Here is a 12237-nt window from a genome sequence, read left to right on the forward strand (position 1 = left end):
AAAACAACAATCTCGAGGACCACAGGGAGAACGGTGTGGATGTTCCGGGTGTTGGTGTGCCACCACAAAACCCTGGGAATACACCAGAGCCAGTCCCTGTAAACACAATCTCACGCGACGCCCAACGGGTCGATATAAGCTCGCATACCGACAGAAGCATACGTCAAGGAGATCAACAAGAAGTCCAGAAAAACCCAACTAGGGAAGAATGTGAGGTTAGCCTTCATATTATTTGTGAGCACGTGATTTTTGTTTTGCGCGACAAGCACTCCAAAAGAAACAAAAATAATAGCAATTGGTCTTGTTGTACAATTTTTGGATTTTTACGTGGCATTTCGTTAGTTATTTGTGATTTTGTCCATTTTTATTTTTTATCAAACAAAATACAAAAAATGTGTGTGTCATGTGTAGTTGAACCATAGTCCGGTTATTAAAAGGAAAATCACGAAATATGCATATTTTGTCCTATTTGTCGCCTTGGTGATTTTACCTATTTTTAATATTTTTGATACGTGTATAAATAATTGTATTAAGTGTTTAATTAATGGGGTTTAATTTTGTTTAATTAGGTTTTGTTTTAAAATGAAAAAATAAAAGAAAAAGAGTGCAAAATTGGCCTGAAATCAAGTTTGGGCCTGTTCCCATTTAAAATCTGAGGCCCAAATCGAGCCCAAAAGGCGTGATTGCCCCGGTCCAGACCAGCTGACCTCAGGAGCGTCCAAACGACGTAGTTCTGATCTGGTCTGATCTAGGCCGTTGATCTCAGAATGATCAACGGCCAAAATCACATCCCCCGTACCCACGTATAGATCCGACCCATTCAACCTTGGTCCAACCCAGCCCCGTGCACTTGAAACGACACCGTTTCCCTTTAGTAGATAGATCACAGCCATTGATCATCAGCAATCCAACGGCTGAGATCAATCCACCCATCCCATATATAAACTTTCCTATCATACCCTGCCCCCTATCCAAGACCCCCTGCCTTCGTCCTCATCCCCTTCCCAGACCCCAAACCTTAGGAACCCTAGCCGCCCCCTTTCCCTTCACCATTAATCCCGGCGGCATGGACGCCGGTCACCCCCACCTTAACACCATAGATGCACCTCACCATCCTGAACCCAAATCCACCAACCACTTAGCTCGAATCCCCTCCCACCTTCTCGAATCTTCATTTGAAGATTCGAGTCGGACCTCGACTTACACCGATTTACCCCAGCTTCACACCAGATAGTCCCCGGACCTCCCTCGTGACCAAATCATGCTTGGTTTGGTCTGAATCTAACCGTGGAAACCCAAATCCTAAATCTGCCATCTAGGAACCCTAGAAACCCCGAGCCTGGTCTGTGTCCGTTTGAGCCAAGTTGATTAGGGTCTAATGGACCTTAATCGAAGTGTTCTCAGTTGAGAACACTTCGATTAAAGTCCGTTCAACCCCAAGAAGGGTCTTTTCAAATACGAGCTAAGGTTTTCTGATTTTTCAGGGGCTTTAAGGTAAGTGTATTTTTCTTTTTCTTTATTCAGTACATGTGTTGTTTAAAGGTCTGTTCGTATGGCCAAATATTTTGTTTAATTTGTGTCTTTGAATTTTTATCAACTGTTGTTGTCCACCTTGCCTGGACCCCTCTGTTTGATCGAGTCTGTCTTTCATTTACTGATAATGTGTGTATGTGTAAGCTGTACAATCAAACGAATTTGAAATGGTTCGTTTAATTAGTTCCCAGGGTCATTTCTGTATTGACAGTACAATCTGAACCCCTTGTTCGATACTGCTCGATTCCAATCATTGGTTTCAATTGTATATATTATGATTAGTATAGTCGAGTCGATATACGTTGCCAATTAGTTTGGCTTTGAAGGATATCAATCTGATTCATATTGTGGATTTTCTGTTGAAGTGTGTTTGAATCCAATTAGGAACTGAGTGTAATTGTTTCTCAGTTGTTCAATTCAGAAACCTTTGAGGATGTTGTTTATAGTTGCAGTTCAAACTTTGGTCGAATTGGTGGCATGTGCACTTGTGCACAACATGTGCATAAAGGCCCTTTTTTAAGATTAAAATAGTTTGACAGCATATGCTGTCAGATTATATTCTTGCTGCCCATGTCTGCTTTTAGTTTAATAAGCTGATTAAAAGGGTTGTCAGGGAAACTCATGGGAGGATTTCATATTGTAAAATGTTGAGTGGAAAAACAGCAAGAAAGGAGGGGGTTCTGATGTGTTTAACAGACTAAAAGGGGCTGATGTTAGGCTATAAAGAGGGGAGAACTTCCATCAGAAAAAAAGGAAAAAGAAAGAGAACTGATTCAGATTTTGGAGACTGGATTTTAGAAAACATAGATACAGAGAGAGATAAATTCAGAAAAGAGAGAAAAAGGCATATAGACAGAAGGGGATTGATTGTTAGATACATATAGATACATATTGAGAGAGGATATATACAGGATAGAGAGAGGGCAAGAGATAGAAAACACAGACAGACAAAATTAGGAACTGCATTTTCCATTATTGTCATGATTTCACTGGTCTTGACCTGTTTGTTCAATACTGATTTCTTCCAAATCCCAACTGAATTTACTGGTTGTTTATTGGTTTGCTCTGGGATTTGGTCTAGTTGGGATCTAGATTCTACTCCAATTGTTCTGCTGTTATTTGTTGCTACTGTTGCTGCTCGTCACTATTTACTTGTGATCACTACTGTCCCTTTGAGTTTGTCGCTGACCTGTTGCTTCCATTTTCCTCTTTGCATTTCAGCATCCAGGTACACCTTTTGAATCTCATATTTGATGTAACAATAGCAATGAGTTGAAATGAAGACGCAAAGAATTTTCAGTCCTTCAGTATTGCACCTATAGTCTTATAAAGTGTTAATAAATTCGCGCAAATCTTTAGATTGCAAACTCCATAGGAAGATACAGCAGGTAGTTTTGTATTCAATTGAAAACTGGGTCTGTTTAACTGTCTTAACTTACAATGGTTTACCTTGTTGTAATTATATGTGTGATATGATTACGCAATTCGTGGAATGCATGAGTAACCGGTATACGCACATAAGTCATTCTCAGTTATATCTTACATGTATAAAATGGATTGCTATTAACCTGGAAAGATGTAACATTGGTTTCAAACTGTGCAATTTAACTCCGTTACACACAAATTTCATTAGGCAGTTTTGAATTCAATTAGTGGCAGCTTTTCTGATAAATAGCCGACTTCATTAATCAAGTCCAAACAAGCTAGTTTTAAATTCAAACTTGAAGGTCGTTTAATGTAAGTTTAGTATATGTTATTAGTTTGCTTGCAATCTCCCTTAGCAAATTAACAAGCGTATTCACTTGTTGAAGATAAGGCATGAGATAACTCTCACCTCATAAACAACCAATCAGGTAATTAAACAAAATTCGGATTCTGCGAACATAGTAGAGATTTAGTATGCAGTCGTTTAAACAAGCAAATTTGGTATCTTCTTTCTTTTATTTTTTAGAGACAAACATAATAGAAATGTAGTCACTTTAGGATATCCTTTAAAAATAATGAGACGAGCCTCGTCAAATAAAGATACACATTGCGGGGCCCTCAATAATCAATCATAATAAATACTTAGAATTTGGGATGAGCTGTCTAGTGAATTTTCCTGCCTTTTCCAAAAATAATAACGCGTTAGGCTCTTAGGCTCGACTTAATCAAATTATATTCTTAAACTCGGGTGCACATTGATGTGACCCAAATCCAAATCTCAACGGAGTCAAGATGTGTTGACAACCACGGGTGCATTGATTGCGACGTGGTTCGAGATGCATTTTCACGACATTGCAATTCTATAAAAACAAATGATAATAATAAAAGCGGTTTTTAAAACATAATAAAGCACATAAGTCACAACATGTATTTAAATCAGATATTTAGCCATTATAACAATTTAAGCGACCGTGCTAGAACCACGGGATTCGAGGGTGCCTAACACCTTCCCTCGGGTCAACAGAATTCCTTACTTAGAATTTCTGGTTCGCAGACTTCATTTGGAAAAGTCGAATAATTTCCTCGATTTGGGATTCAAGATAAACCGGTGACTTGGGACACCAAAAGCCAAACCTTTCCCAAGTGGCGACTCTGAATTAAAATAAATAATCCCATTTCGAATATTGTCACTTAAATTGGAAAAACTCCCCTCGCACATTTTTACCCTTCGGGGCGGGGCGCGCAAAAAGGAGGTGTGACAGCTCTGGTGACTCCGCTGGGGAAAAGTTCACCCAGAACCACTGGTTCAGGGTTGAAGAATTCAAGCTTAGAATAATTGTTATATTTAGCTTTATTATTTGATATTTATTACGTGTTTTGACATAAACGTGCTAAACGTTGTCTTTTACCGCTTTGATATTATCTGAAATGTATATAAACTGTGCCGAACCCTTCTCTCTTCACCTTCGGGGAGAAGCTCGATGGTCGAGGCTCCCTATTCTGTTAGTGTCAATACCTGAAATAAGAAATAGGACGGATAAGTTACGAAGTCGGACGACCTTTTGGTTCCCGGTAAGTTGCCCCTCCTCGATTCGAGTTGTCCGCTCGGGTACACAATCTAGAACATCTACCCAGATTATAAACCTAGTATAACGAAACCTCATGCCGGATCCCTAGTAGGAACGCTTATCTACATCATGTTGCATTTGACATAGGGGACTCAACACAGGGGTTGGGTCCGTCTAGGACAGGCAACCTGGAATGAAAAGGCCATCCTGCTGCATCCCGTTTGTTTTGCGCATCTATTTGCTTCAGATCTGCATGTTGACCGGTTTTCGAAAATATTTCAAAAAAAAAAGAATAGCAGGGTAGGGAGATAATTACTTATTCTTTTGGAAAAAAAACCAATGTCCAAGTAATGTCAAAACTTCACCGGAATTTTCTTTAAAAAAATATATAAAAAAAAAATGAAAACAAAGCTTGTCTTTCAGTTTGACTATTCCTTTTAATCACTTTCAAAATCCAAAATATATATAAATAAAAAAAATAAATAAAATTTATTTTTTCATTTGTTGTACCTCTTTAAAAGATTTTCGAAAAAAAAATGAAAAAAAGGGAAGTTTAAAATGTATAAGTATTTTCTTGGTCTCTTTTCAAAAAATAAATAATAAAATAAAATAAAAAAAACATATAACAAAATTCCAGAAAAAAAATAGTTATTCTTCTTTTCTTTAAAGGATTTTATTTTTGTTTCCCCTATTTTGATCCGACCGAACTACGCCGGTTTGATTCTCACACGGTGTGAGATACGTAGGCAACTCTCATCGGGTCCAACCTCCCATTTTGCAAAAAATAAATCTTTTTAAAAAAAAGATCTAGATAATTTTAATTTTTGAGTCTAATAAAGGTTTTTTTTATAATCACCCTAAATAAATGTGCAGGATGAGCACGATACAAAACGAACCTTTTTCAATGATGACCAAGATCCCTTTTGAGTTGCGATTATGGTGGAACGACTTAGGCAAGGAGGGGCAAGGCAAAGTGAGGAAATATCTGAAAAATCTCCCGGATTTACTAGACATTCAGCCTCGGGGCGATATTATCAGATCATTGGTCACTTACTGGGATTCGGCGCACAATGTATTTCATTTCTCAGACTTCGAGCTCACCCCGACTTTGGAAGAAATAGCGGGATACATTGGGGGTGATGAAGCTCCGTTAAGGTTCAAATACTTGATTGCACCTAGGGCCGTCACGGTACACCGGTTTCTGGATTTCCTGAAAATACCCCGAACATTTCACCATCCAGATCTTGCCAAAGGTTTCTGCAGTCTCCACCTCATGTATGCTAGATACGGTCACGAGGGCGGGTTCAATAAGCCGGATTTCAAACTGTGTAGTAAAGGCAACCGACAAAAGTGGGACGAACACAGGCTGTTAGCTTTTATGACAGCCTTCTTGGGTCTTATAGTGTTCCCTAGGAAAGATGGAAACATTGATCTAAAGATAACCGGGGTCGTCAATACTTTGCTTACCCAAGATAAAAGTACTCTGGCGCCTATGATTATGGCTGACATTTTCCGGGCTCTCACTGCTTGTCGAGCCAGGGGCGACTTTTTCGAAGGATGTAACCTACTGTTGCAAATATGGATGACCGATCATTTATGCCACCGCTCCCCGCTCTTGGGTTACGGTTCGCCCGAAAAAACTTGTATTGGAGAATTCTACACAAGAATCAAAGGGTTCAATTTACCTGAGGGAGTCACATCATGGACTTCATTTCTCCGAACTCTCACTGCTAGCCAAATCCAGTGGACACTCGGATGGTCACCTATTGAGGAAATCATATACATGCTGGCAACCAGGCCCCACTTTCTGTTGATGGGACTTAAAAGCATCCAACCCTATGCACCATATCGGGTTTTGAGGCAACTTGGGAGATATCAAGTGGTGCCGAAAGATGAAGATCTGAGTACCCAAGTGATTGAAATCAGTCCAGACGGTCGTTTCCCCGAAGAAGAAGTTCGCCAAATCTGGAGTGAGTGCCAACATCTGACAGCAAGCACTTGTGTGATGGATATAGCAAAAGGGGAAGTTGCCCCAGGGTATCACGCTTGGTTCAGAGGCGACCTGTCTTGCGAAAGACCAGCTAAGAGACCGCATCTCAAAGATTTTGTAGAATCGTCCCAAGGGCAATGGAACTGGTTAGCAAAAGAAAAGGGGTATCGGGCAGAGATCGGTGATTTGAAGCTACAAATTGACAGTCTGAAATTCAATAACAGCATACAAATCGCGGCGGATCGAAGCGAAAAGAATAAATTGGTCCAAGAGAATGAAGAACTTAAGGCCCAAATCCAAAAATTGAGATTGTCTCTTGATGAACAGCCCAGAAGTCGATCAGACCAGTAGTTGATTAAGGGTTTAAAAAGAGAAGCCATGGAATGGCGAGATGGTTTAGAAGAATCTGAAAAGGTCATGGCAAAGCTCAAGGCACAGTGGGGAACAAGAGTAGAGAAGCATCGCCGATACTTGAACCAATTGAAACGCGACCACGAGAAAACTATTGCCAAAATGAACAGAGAGATGGCTATACTTGAGATCAAAGCAGTTAATCAGGCCAAGGATTTCCAAATTGAGAGCAGATACTGGTACGACTTGTTAGCCCAGATGAAGTTAGAAGTACGTCGACTGAAGAATCAGCATATACAGGATTCTCAGGTATTCAAGATGTGTAGCGATCAGATAAAACGCCTACTCATAGAGAAGAAGCAAACCAGAGATAGGATCAAGGCCATTGCCCATGCCATCACCAGACGATGTCTACGATGTGAGAACATGACCAGCGTTACCGTCCTCTCGGCAGTGATGGGTTATGTCAAGCAGACCATGCATGAGCTGGAGCAGCTTGAGAGGGATCTCGCACCCAAGACCGCGGCGAGGCCGAATGATGCCCCGCGGGCACCAATTTTCAAAACCATAATGTACTCATAAGTCGAGTCTGTATCTTAGCATCTTCTGCCTGTTTTTCCCATCAGTTTGTTTTAGTCTATTTGAGTCTAGGTTTATTTTCAAAGTTTGCTCTTTCTTTTGCAAAATGTAGTTTGTAATAGACCGTTTCAACAATAAAAGGTGTGCTTCTTTTACGCTCATTTGTGTTTTTGAACTACGTAATGATCTGATTCACGTGGCATCGTGATACGTAGGCAATCCTCATCGGATCCGGTCGCGGTTTAACCAAAGAGAAAAATTGAAAAAAAAGGAAAGCCTAAAAGAATGCCGGAATGACATATGCTTTCGTCGCAAACATGTAGGAATCCATTTAACTGTATAGGTGCATCATGCCCCAACGTGAGATTGCCTATCCGTTATTTGATTCGAATTAACCGTTCGTTTGTCGTTGAGTTCCTTCCAGGTTTTTGGAAAGGTGGTTGGTTTGGTGAAAGTCTGGCCTCGCACTCATATTTCACGAGATCGAAAGGGAGTGTTCAATTACCTATTGTTAAGACAGGAGGCAGTGCTCACACTTACTTCACAAGGTCAAAAGGAAGTGTAGAAATGTCTTCAAAGATTCCGTTGCCAACAATCCCTGTTTCCGGGGAAAGTTCTATCTCGGCCATCCTCACGCCCGAATCCGCAACTGCGGAGGAAAATAGAATCTTGCGGCTCCGCATGCTGGAAATGCTTGATGACTGGAATAATGGAAAAGAGCCACCAAGCATCGTCCCTGGATTCCCTGAGTTATTCTCCAGGACAAGCGGGACTTCTAATGTCCCCATAAGCTATCCTGCTACCCCGTTCGGATACCCAGCCATTTCAGCCTTCTCTGCTGGATCGCCCTCTGAGTCTCATCCCCGAGTGTCACCGACGGATGTAAACACAAATATCTTTACTGCACCACCTTGCCCGATCACGGCACAACCTGCTGCATACAAGCCGACTTTTGACTCGTCCTCGTTTACATTCCAAGCCCCATCTTTCTCAATGGAACCAACTAGGTTCGCCACCAGCACTAATCCTCCACAGCCTCAGTGCGAGCTTGCACCTGGGCAGGATCAGAACCCCAGAATTGCTGAACAAAATGAGATGGCCAAAAGAATGAGAAGCCTTGAACAGAGTTTGAAGAACATGCAAGGTTTGAATGGACAGAAAAGCGTCTTTTACGCCGACTTATGCATGTTCCCTCACGTGCACCTACCAGTGGGTTTCAAGACCCCAAAGTTTGAGAAGTACGACGGGCACGGTGACCCCATTTCTCACCTCAAGAAATATTGCAACCAATTAAGGGGAGCCGGTGGAAAAGAGGAATTGCTAATGGCATATTTCGAGGAAAGTCTGGTAGGAATAGCCTCGGAATGGTACATGGACCAGGACATGTCCCGATGGCATGTCTGGGATGATCTCGCTAGAGATTTTGTTAGACAATTCCAGTATAACATCGACATTGCACCAGATCGAAATTCTCTGTCGAACTTGAAGAAGAAACCTTCAGAAAGCTTCAGAGAGTATGCTATTAAGTGGCGCGAGCAGGCGTCGAGGGTGAAGCCTCCCATGGATGAGGTGGAAATGGTCACTACTTTTCTCCAGGCTCAAGAGTCTGACTATTTCCAAAACATGATGTCAGCCATGGGAAAGCCGTTCGCAGAAGCAATTAAGATTGGAGAGATGGTGGAGAATGGGCTAAAAACGGGTAGGATTTTGAGTCAAGCAGCCATAAGGGCAACCTTCCAAGCCGTCCAAAGCGGGTCTGGAGGAATGACAAGAGGGAAGAAAAAGGAGGAAACGACTATGGCAGCATCAGAAGCAAGGGAATATCGTAACCCCAGGCCCCGTTTTCCAGAAAGGACTCCACAACACTACTACCCCCACCAAAACATGACATATGCTCCTCAACCATACATGGTTATGAACACCCAGCCTTATGTCCATCCGCCACAACAAGCCAACTGAGGCCAAGCTCCACCTCCCAGAAATCAGCCTCCATACCGCAACCACTATAACCCACAGCCTTCGCAAAATAACTTCCGTCCTCAGGAACCACCTAGAAGGCGGACTTTCACGCCTATCGGTGAGCCATACTCTACTTTGTTCCCGAAACTAGTCCAGTTGGGTTTCCTGCAGCCAGTCCCTCAGACAAGGCACAACCCGGCATCACCTTCTTACAAAGCCGGTGTCAGATGCGCCTATCATTCAGGGGCCGAGGGGCACGATACAAATGACTGCTGGTCATTGAGAAGAGTGGTCAAGAATTTAATAGAGCAAGGGAAAATAGTGCTAAGGGACGAGGAGGTCCCAAATGTGACTAACAATCCATTACATGCTCACAATAATGGGCCGCTGATCGGAATGATTTGCGAAGACAAAGAATTTGACCCTGCTTTCAAAGCTATAATTGCCATTGTTGACGCAGGGAAAAGGCCTGAAACAGCCCAGAAACTAGAAAAAGGGGAAAAGGCCAATACTGTAAAGTGCGAGCCCGAAGAGAAGGTGGAGAAGAAGGCGGTGCCTGTGAAGAATGGAGTTCTTTACATCCCACGAGGTCGAGCAGAGAAGCCGCAGAGCTTCGAGGTCAAACGGGCAAAACCTATGTACGTGCCAAAGGGGGCCTATGTGGTCCGGGGGACGATTCAACCACCTCGGCTGAATGAGCCAGTGGTTATCGGACGCGTGCCACAAAAGCCGATGACAAACCTGTCCACAGTACCGTGGAACTATCAGAGGACGTTGGTAACATACAAAGGTAAATAAGTCACGGGAGAACTTCCGGAAAATACTTTCATTGGAAGGTATTCAAACACCCAAGAGCTGAACAACGCCACACGGAGACGCTTCCCACCAAAGAAGCCTGTAAGCGTTGAAGAAGTGGAATTTTTCTTCCAACGAATGAAAATGCCAGACTACGAAGTAGTAGATCAACTGCGCAAGTGCCCTGAGCAAGTGTCCATGCTATCTCTGCTAATGAGGTCAACCGATCATCAAAAGATCTTACTCAAGACCTTGAACGAAGCATACGTACCAGTTGAAACCTCAGTTGAACAACTGGAACGGATGATGGAGAGGTTCTTTGCCATCAACCAAGTCTCTTTCAGCAAGAACGATTTACCCCCAGAGGGAGCGGCACACAACAAAGCCTTGCATCTAACAGTTAAATGCGAAGGCTACTACGTCAAGCGGGTATGTTGGATGGGGGTTCAGGTGTTGACATTTGTCCGCTCTCCACGCTACAGAGAATGGAAATTGGGACCGGAAGAATCCGCCCCAATAATGTCTGCGTGAGGGCTTTTGACGGCATCAAGAGAGACACCCTTGGGGAAATAGATTTGATTTTGACCATAGGGCCAGTAGAGTTTGAGGTAACTTTCCAAGTGCTTGACATGGATACGTCCTACAATTTCCTCCTTGGCAGACCTTGGATTCATGTGGCAGGAGCTGTGCCTTCCACTCTTTATCAGATGGTGAAGATTGAGTACGAAGACCGAGAGATCGTGGTCCATGGAGAAGACGAGCATGCTATTTATCGGGACCCATCCATCCCATATCTTGAACCAAGAGAAGAGAGCGAACACACGGTCTATCAAGCTTTCGAGATTGTGTTAGCAGAGCAGCATGAAGAGGGAAAACCTTGCCCCCAACCTTTCTTGTCTAACGCCTCGGTTATGGTGGCTAAAGAGATGATCCGGCACGGATTCAGGCCAGGGAAAGGGCTCGGATGGACATTACAGGGAATAACGGAACCCATCACCCTGCCTTCCGCCAAAAAACTTTTTGGGATAGGTTTCCAACCCACCCCGGAAGATGAAGAATGGGCAAAGAAGAAGAAGAATGGGGGGTGGAAACTGCCTCGGCCCCTGCCAGATTTATATAAAACCTTCGTCAGACCGAGATATATCGAAGAAGAAGACAATGAGGTCTTCACGGCTGAGGAAATCGAGGAGATATGTGGGGCAATGAGAGAAATGCTCTACGAGGCTCACATGGTTCAACCAGGAAAAGGGACCAGCACCGCCGAAATACTATATATGGGGCAAAACGCCAAACTCCGAAACTGGGAGGCCACGCCATTCTCGACTAGGCGGAAGTCCGGGTAGACCTGTCCTGCCACCTTTCTTGCATCCCAAGTTATCTCCAGGATATAACTTGGATGTTTTCTTCTTTTAATTGTTGTTTCGAATTCCTGAGTTTGTAAACATTGTTGTCTTCCAAATTTCAAGAAGAAAAATGAAAAAAAATCATCGTTGTTTTTCCATTTTTCCTTTGTTCTGATTTTGTTATTTTTTCCTTTATCTTTTTCTTTCAGTTATAATAATGCGGCTTTAAATATGACATGCTTGCGGACTTCACGCCCAGATCACAATGAGCTATTTAACTGTGAAATAATGAACCCAGAACCAGAATATGATGAAGAAGAGGCTTTTAGGAAAATAAACCGAGAGTTGGAACATTTTGAGAACAAACCTAAGCCAAATCTGAATGACACTGAACCGGTTAATTTAGGAACTCCTGAAGAAATCCGGGAGACCAAAAAATGCATTCACACGGACAAGAAAATGCGAGACGCGATAATTCAACTTCTTTTTGAATTTAAAGATGTGTTTGCTTGGTCATACGATGACATGCCGGGATTAGGTGTTGATCTAGTGGTTCATAAATTGCCAATTCACCCTGATTGTCCTCCAGTTCAACAAAAGCAACGAAAGTTCAAAACTGAGGTTAGTGACAAGATTAAAGAGGAGATCACCAAACAACTGAAAATGGGAGTGATTCGGGTAGTCCAGTATACAA

The sequence above is a fragment of the Nicotiana sylvestris genome, chromosome 2 (assembly GCF_000393655.2).
Source record: "Nicotiana sylvestris chromosome 2, ASM39365v2, whole genome shotgun sequence".
Classification (NCBI taxonomy): Eukaryota; Viridiplantae; Streptophyta; class Magnoliopsida; order Solanales; family Solanaceae; genus Nicotiana; species Nicotiana sylvestris.